This window comes from Ixodes scapularis, unplaced genomic scaffold (assembly GCF_016920785.2).
Source record: "Ixodes scapularis isolate PalLabHiFi unplaced genomic scaffold, ASM1692078v2 PGA_scaffold8__174_contigs__length_109621045, whole genome shotgun sequence".
Classification (NCBI taxonomy): domain Eukaryota; kingdom Metazoa; phylum Arthropoda; class Arachnida; order Ixodida; family Ixodidae; genus Ixodes; species Ixodes scapularis.
Genome location: NW_024609883.1, coordinates 100,072,666 through 100,081,784, shown reverse-complemented (window position 1 = coordinate 100,081,784; position 9,119 = coordinate 100,072,666).

Below are 9,119 nucleotides of genomic sequence, written 5' to 3'. Positions count from 1 at the left end.
TATACATCTCTCCCCCCTTTTATCCCCCCCCCCCCCTAAAACGCTTTCCGCACACCTTCAGGCACTGACCCCAGAATTTACTACACAAAGTACCCCTCCCTCGAAGTCCCTCTAAGAAATTTGTAACCACCCCCCTTCCCTCCCCCATCCACACCCACCTCAATATTGGCAATTCTGGATAAAACTATAGGGCCTCATAGCTGGCCTATGTAGTCACTCAAGTCATACCTGCAAGTCTCCCACAGCAGCCTGAACTTGTTGAGCCCCTCCCCCCTCTCTTCCTCTCCTTCGTTCTCAGGCACGCTTCTTTTTTTTTTTTTCTTTTTCTTTTTTTTATTATTTACTTTTGAAGTATTTTCTATTGCGTTCAACATCTATCTGCCGACGTTCTGGTGGCAAGTCAGGGTTCGTTGGGTACGCTATGACACCTCTATCGAAGTTTGATGCTATAATATTTTGTATTTGTGAAGAATAAAATATTTCCAAAGCCCAAATTTGAAGTTTCCGGTGGTAGTCAATATAAAAAAACACTTACGTTTTGTATGTTTTTAAATTAAAATTATTTTTTCATCCAAGACGCGCTCCTCTTCTCAGGCTTGTCGCGTAGTCTTTCTGTGAGCGGACGACACATCACGTTTTAGTTCAGAAACTTTTGTTTTGAGACAACCAATACCTTCTCTTTCTAGGTCGGCGAGAGGTTAAAGGCCCGTTCACACTCTTGCGACTGCTTGCGACCTCTTAAACCTGGGTTCCTTAAAACTTCTTAAACCAGAGAACACAATGGCGCCATCTATTGGGAAGCAGTGTAAACTCGGCGGTCCGGCATATTTTTTTTTTATTTCTCGCGCAATATTCTTTCTTTTTTGGGTCGAAAAACTTTTGTCAATGTTATAAACGAGCCTTTCTATGGGTATTACGCACATTTGACCTCGGAAATCCCGCAAAACCTTCGCTTTTGTGAAATGCAGTTCTAGGGTCACCGCATAGATGGCGCCACAATGTCAGTGTGTCCCCTCATTCTAGAAACATTTAAGAAGTTGTAAGAGATCTCGTCTCTCTCAGTCGTACTTGGTCGCAAGAGTGTGAACGGGCCTTAAGTCTAAAGTGTAAGCTCCTCCCCCTCTTTCCACTTTAGCAGAGCAAACGCTGGAAGGAGGGGACCTCCTCTCCAGCGTTCGCGCTGCTAAAGTGGAAAGAGGGGCAGGATCTTCCACTTTATTTCTAACCTGTTACCGTTACGTTGTTGCGGCAAATATAGCGTTCATACTTCGTTTCACGCTAAGTCCTATTGCAACCGACGCTATGATGTGATGGGACCCATCGAACTGCGCCAGAGGCGAATCGTCATGGTGCTGGGCGCTTTTGTGCGTTTGCTTGCTATCGTCGGCTAAAAGAATCGCGCACAGTGAATTTGCCGTGATCCTGGACCTTTTTCTGCGCATGATTGGCTTAGCCGGTAATTGGAAACGCGTAAAGACGACACGAGCGCCATGACGATGCAGTTTTGGCGCGGCTTGGTTGGCTCCAGCCAACGTTATTAGATTAGCTCAGTTACGGAATTGCGCATAGACGGTGCTTGCACGAGCAATACCCCGCCCCCCCCCCCCCCCCTCACTCACCAGGACTCGCCTCCCGTCGTTGGACGCGTCGCTTAGCCTCGTACCCAGCCATGTTGTCCCCATATCTGGTATGCATTCCGGAAGTAAGTGATTTCAACCCGGAAAAAGAAAGAAAAATATAGAAAGGAACAAACAAGAGGGAATGACGGTTGCAATTAAAATTTTATCATGTTCTACTGGCGAGGCGAGAGTAAAACGATGTTTTTACGCATACCGGAAGTTCCAGAGCAGTTTATTCTATGAAATGCGTATGTTTCCAAATACAGCGTCTAGATGAGAAAAATTGGTCTGAAAGGGATACTTCAACGAAATTTGAAATATTCCCGTCGTGTTGAAAAACAGGTTTGTATTTTGAGCCTGGTGGCTGTATTTTTTGTTATAAACGGCCCACTCAGGTAAGCGCTCGGAGAAGGCCCAGCGGAGACCACGTGACAAACAACGTCTCGGGACAAGCATAGCTACGGCGAGGCTGACGTCGAGAGGATGGCCTAGTCGTTCCAGCCACCGAAGCGGCTCCTTTTGTACGAATTTTGAGTGACGGGTTAATCTTCTATAATCTTGTAGGGGGACAATAGTGACTTCTGCGACACACAAAAAAGATTCTCATGAAGACGGGAGTTCCTCCTTCCCCCCTTTTCTCGTCATGGCCGGAGGCGAGACAACCTCCGTCACTAGCTGTGAAGGTTCCTAGACGGGCATTACAAGCGAGGCGTTAGCGACATCCACCAGGTGCTCTTTGCTAATCGTTTTATTCGTTTTAAAGGGATACTTCAACGAAATTTGAAATATTCCCGTCGTGTTCAAAAATAGGTTGAATATGATCCACAATATCCGTAAATGACAATCGCACGTTTGTATTTTGATCCTGGTGGCTGTATTTTTCGTTATAAACGGCCCACTATGGCAAGCGCTCGGAGAAGGCCCAGCTTAGAGCATGTGACATCCAACGCAATCGTGACGTAGGTCGTCTCAAGACGAGCAAAACTACGGCGAGGCTGACGTCGAGAGGATGGCCTAGTCGTTCCAGCCACCGAAGCGGCTGCTTTTGTACAAATTTGGAGTGACGGGTTAATCTTCTATAATCTTCTAGGGGGACAATAGCGACTTCTGCGACACACAAAAGGGATTCTCGGGAAGAGGGGAGTTCCTCCTTCCCCCCTTCTCTCGTCGTGGCCGGAGACGAGACAACCTCCGTCACTATAGTCAGTTACAGGTTAAGAAGGTAGCGGCAAATGCCCCTCAAAGGGAATCAGATATCCCTCCGCCACCTTTGCATCCAATAGCGTCCCACCGTTTCCGTGACGTGGCGGACAACGCGCGAGGAGGGTCTTGCCTTTCTGTACATATTTGCTTTATCTTTCGACTTTGACTTAGCATTGTGGAAGCCACGAGAGGGAGATTAGAGTTCTCCCCCACCGACGGAAACAAATACGACTTTCGGGGATTAGCTTCCCCCCCCCCCCCCCCCCCCCCCCCCCCCCCCGTTGGATACAAAGGCTGCTTTCAGGGGCTCGGTTCCCTATCCGATGAATACAAAGGTCGCTTTCTTAAAAAGTGGGATCGGAGACAAGCGCGAATCCATTGAAGCGGAACAAGGAGCGTTTCCAGTGAACTCTTCTTTCGACTGCGGAGAGATTTGAAACGGGCGCATCACACTTGTGGGAGGAGCTTCTCCTACCTTCTTGACTTGTAACCGACTATAGCTGTCAAGGTTCCTAGACGAGCATTACAAACGAGGCGTTAGCGACATCCACCAGGTGCTCTTTGCTAATCGTTTAATTCGTTTTAAAATTCCTTTTCGAGACTTTTTTTAACAAGATATTGGTATGTTCCATGTGATACTGCTCTTTTGAACACATATAGACCAAAAAATGAGCGCCGAAGTTTCGTTGTAGTATCCCTTTAAAATTTCTTTTCGTGACTTTTTTAACAAGATATTGGTATGTTCGATGTGATGCTGCTCCTTTGAACACATATAGACCAAAAAATGAGCGCCGAAATTTTGTTGTGTATCCCTTTAAAAGGGCGGGAGGAATCACGATTTTGTCTTTTTAGACTTTGGCTAGGTGGCGCAATCTACCACCCATTACAAAGGGTGGTAGACATTAACATCCATCCGTCCATTCATCCATCCGAAACACGAAACGAAAATCTAGATGACGCTTCGAACAACGGGAGGCAGACTGAAGTGAGTGAGGGGGTACCCCCTTCCGCGGGAGTTCCACGACTGAGGTAATCTAAAAACGTTGGCTCCAGCCCATCGTGGCGTCGGCTGCGATCGAGTTTAGCGTGAAATGAAGTACAAGAAATATGATGATTTCAGTCGGCAACCAGCAAACATTCGCATCGCAGCTGCTGTCTAAATCTATACACTGGATACATTTTTTTGTTCTTTTTATTTTCCTGCAAAAATGAAAAGTTGAAAACGCGCTTTGTTTTTGTTTTATGTAGCAGGCAACGTGTCGCACGTCGTCTGCCAAAATTTTCGGGAGTGTCCAGTCTTCGCCAAACGTTTTACGAAGCTCAAAGTTACACCAAATTTGCGCCGGTCATAGATTTCGAAATCTTGAAGACGGCTTCTGAGGTCCTCACTCTCCTTCGTAAAGTCCGTCCTCCGTACATTCTCCCATTACAAAAAACCTACAGGAGAGGCACCCACGTGATGCAGAGCCTGGATTTAAGAGAGGGAGCAAGTCGAACCATGGAAGGCGTTTGCCATTAAATGACGGAGCCCAACGAGGCAGATTGTTCGCTACTGCGCATCCGAAGTCTTTTCAATCGGTGAGGACGCAGACGACCAATGCTTTCGCCTGCTCCTCGTAGCTCGTATCGCTAACACGGCCCGTAAACCACGTGACCTCGATCAAGAAGTTGCAAACACTCCGTAATCAAAGCACAACCCCCCTGACCAGAATAGAATCCCCCTGACCGTGAGACAAGGTGGCAATCTCCGCCATCCTCACCATTTCTCAGCTCGTGATTTTTACGCCGGGCGTTGCTCTCAAGATGCTTATAGTTATCTATCTAGGACTCTGAGTTGTACAGATGAGTATAAGGGCTTCTCTGACAGTGAACATCTAACATCGATAAGTTTAACGCGTCTAGGAATTTGCTACATTCCCACTCCAGGTTAACAGCAAGCGCTTAATTAAAAAGAAACGAAAAATTCCACTTTTAAACCCTGCACAAGCGTATAAAAAAAAAAAAAAAACTGCAATTCAGTTTTTTATTATTGGAAATCTTTTTTTTTTTTAATTTCAATATGTAATTTTTTACATTTTGGGAACTGGTGTTGATCGCTATGTATCAAATTTAGCAAATACTATTCAGGTAAAAGGATTCCCAGAAAGTATTATGGCTCCGTAAATGAAAAGAACAATTCTTGCCAGAGGACGGATTTTCGGGAGACATAAAACTGAAAGACAACGCCTTCCGCCTTTTTCCGACCGAGTGGACGTTGAATTCCATCCCAAGCAAACTAACCCTTTAGAATAAAAGCAACAGGGAGGTGCGGCGTTAGACAATTACACGGTGAAGTTACAGTTGGGTAAACGTAGTCGAGAGCCTGATGTACGGCGCGGCGTAGCGCAGCTGCGACAGAACGCCAGAGAGCTCGAGCCAGGACGCGAGGTAACACACGAGTGCCGGGTTTCGGGTTTTGTCAGTAAAACCAGGTCACCAGGGGACTCGCCCTGTTCTCGACTGACGAGAAGACATTTGGTTGTAGCAGACAACATTAACTAGCGCTAGAGGTATTTTTTTTTCCTTAAAAATTGTTGTTTTATTTTTAGTGGTACTCACTCACGAGCGAAACGAAGGATAGGCGAGGAAGGAAAGGTGAGTTGTTCATTTTCCTATAGGGAACCAAGCTAACGATATATTGTAGGCGCAGCGTTCGCTTCTACTGTAACGACTACATTGGAGGGCATCTTCAACGGCCAACCTCTTATTGTAGTCAGTGGCAGCCTAAGAAAGACAGGGCGTAACGAGTCTTGATTAACATCTCATTCTTGCTCATCAGCCAATGAGAATTAAGCTACCATGCGTTTCTTAAAGCTCTCAGTTACTACAGTGACCATGTTAAGTCGTGATATTCCGGTTACCGTCCTTTCTTTCTGTCGTTTCTTTCTTTCGTTTCTATTTTCTTCCTTTTATATATATATTCGTACTGATGGTGCATTTTTAGAGCCCGTAGCAGTAGTGGACAGCTGAAACATTGGCAAGTTGATCAAAAGAAAACACGTGATTATATTTCTGAATGCATCACGTAGATGATATATGCAGCAACACCGGGCGTGGCTTAAGTTGTTATGTTAACGTTTTTTTTTTTTTTTTTTTTAGACTGACTTTTTTTTTTTGGTTTACGACGCAAACGTATTGACTGCAAAGGGATCATATATGATATGATCGGAACTCACCACTATCAACGCTGTTTTTTTTTTGTTTTGTTTTTTTTAAGTGTTTGCGGTTATAATTGTAGAGGGATTACTTTGGCGGTCGGAAAATCCTGCGCTGTTTTTTACCTTCCGCCTACGTTTACTCGTTTTGTTGGAAAGAAGAAAAAAAGTCGCTGCGAGCAATGGGACAAATTTCGTAAAACATGAGCAAAAGAGTGACCTTTGATCATTATTTTGACGCTGATCCCGTGCCCTTTTATTTGTTATTATTATTTTCTAAGCTCTAGCAGTCCAACAAAGATGAGTTTTTACTTCTAAAAAAAAAAAGAAGAGTTTTGATTCTAATATTTTAATTTAATATTTACGAAGAATACGCACCGTTCAATTTTGCGGCAAGTTTTACTTCTGTAACGTAAGAACCTGATAATTCCGTATAGAGTTGTCGAAACTTTTAATAAACACAAGGCGTGACGAGTCTTGAACATCTGATTATGTTAATGTTATGTTAATTATAGACTCTGCTCCAATGAGATGACGGCAGTGGCCACATTAGAATACCGAGAAATGAATCCCGAAGCTAGAAGTGCGATCATCATAATCCACGCTCTGCGTTTCTTAAATTTTCAGTGACTGTAGTATGGTCCAGATCCGTCTAATTTGCACGATGCAGCCGCGGGAGAACTCGCGTAGAGCAGAGCATATTGCGTTTTCGGCGTCGCTTCGCGGGAAAGAGACAGCTGTAATTGCGGAGTGCAGGATGATTGCCCGATTACAGCTACACGCAAATGAATCATATCATTTATTTCTATTTTCGTAGCGTCAGCTACACTGGCCGAGGTTGAGCAGTTTCGCGTGGCTCCGAAAGAGCCGTGCTGCGCATGCGCGAGGAGCAGTGACGTCACAAGGCGCACAGCTGGCGCGCCGGAGCCGCCGCGCGCCCTCGCCGGTCTGCGCATTCCAGAGGAGTGACGTCATAGCCGCGGCAGACGCACTGGCGCCGCCGCGTGCCCAGCTGTGCACCTCCGTTGTGCAGTAGACAAGTCTGACGCTGCACCGGAGCCGCTTGAGAGCGCCTCTCATTTCGTGCACATAAGCTCACGCTAAGTGTATCCTGGCATAGCCGAGCTAAGCCACCGAAATTTTTTGTTGTATGTTTGAAAGCAAGATTTAGCGCATGGTTTCGTCTGGTGCTGCGTCTTTGCACTGTTATTTGTTTTGTTTTATGTTATCTTTTCATCCACCGAACTGCTCGCTTAGACAAAACGCCACAAAATGTTGCGGCAGATCATGACGCTTTCTTTAACAAAAAAATCCTGTGCGCGTACTTCCTCGCAAAGAACTTGGGAGAGACAAATGCTTCAGTTCACAGAGGCAGCCTAGCAAATGAAAAGGGCAAAAACATTGTTTAGACAAGCAAAAAGAAAAAAAACGGATATTGACACTGACCATGGCGTTTCACATGCTTACGTCGTGCTCAGCTTCACTTCGCAGACTGTTTTTTTTTTTTTTCTGGACTTAGTTTTTGTTAAGTCTGACGAAGGGCGTGTTCCTAAAACGTCGCTCATTATCCTTTTTCCTTTTCTTTTGCATGTGTTATCTCGCACGCTTTTAGTTTTGAGTCTCGTCATTCACCGAGTTGCCTCCGTAGACAACGGCAATTGCTCTTAAAAAAGAAAAGAATAGGAAAAGGTTTGCAAGGTAACTTTAAGAGAAAAACACGAAACATTCCAATTGCGGCAAACAACAGAAAAATTCTAGCGAATTGCGAAGCTCAGAATACGGCTAGAACCAAAATACCTGATGCTCGCAAGGACAACTACCATGACGTTTCACTCGTTCATCGACATTGGGCACATCACATTTTTTTTTTAGATATAATCGTATGATTCGCTTGGTCATTCCGCTAGGATGCTTCCATTCTTCGCCGTGATTGGTTGTCTGGGTGTTCTCCAGTGTTCTGGAAAGGGGGGGGGGGGGGCGCGTTGCTTTGCAGGAAGGTAGGCGCATATCAGATGTCTTAAGCAACAGTCAAACTGCTCCTATGCTACATGCTAAGGGTGTGCGAATAGTGGTTCGAATCGAATAGCGCACCGTCATCCCTAGCTTCTGCACTGTTGAAAGAACTGGCCGTCTTGGCTTTTTCATTCACTGTCAAGGCTATAACTGACGCAGCGCTATTCGATTCGAACCACTATTCGCACAACCCTGTAGACATGCCCCTTAATGGGAAAAAAAAAAGAAAATTATGTACTAATGCTGAACCCCACTCTACAGCAGAGGCACTGCTCTCCATCTTCCCGTCGTTTCTCACACATACACGCCAACTATGGCAAAGCTCTCTCTCTCGCACCCCCGCCCTCACCCCCTGTAGGCCGCCGCCTTTCCGAAAAACCCACGTGATCACGGGGCGAGCGCTCTCCATCTCCCCACTGTTTCTGCTACATCCACGTACACCCCAGCGACGCCCCCCCCCCCCCCCCCCCCTTCCTTTTGGCAGTCACCTTGCGGACACGCTCCCCGCCTCCCTACCGCCGCCGCCCAGATTCCCTTCTCGTGTGCTCTCAGAGCTCGCGTGTACGTGCTTTCGCTTCTTTACCTCCGCAGGCGCGGTCACTGGCACCTCCGTTCTGAGGCAGCGTTTCAGTCAACGAACAAACAAAAAGAAAAAACACGTCTTTGTGTCCTTCTTCAACATTTGCGACATCTTGCACAATCGTTCCACCAAAGCGCACATTTCGTCACGCACGTCTCCTACGTCAATTTCACTGAAAGCAAAGATCACATTGGAGACATTGTCAGCACACTAGCTGAATGCAAATCTCCTTCAAAGTGGCTTTCCTCGACGCAGCACCTGCCCCTGTCGATCGCAGCACAGTTTGTGTGATCGTTTGCAATTTTCTGTATCACTAATGTGACAGATACATGAAAGAAACGTGCCTCATGCAGTATCTTCAGACTCTTTTGTACGATGTGTTACGCTTATTGTGAATCTGGTAGTTTAGTGTAAAGATGATTTTCTCATTTTTCATGACCTCTGTATTATAGCGAACGGAAAACAAAGTCCACGTCTCAAGCCTTTCTGGGTTTGTAATTTCCCCGAGCG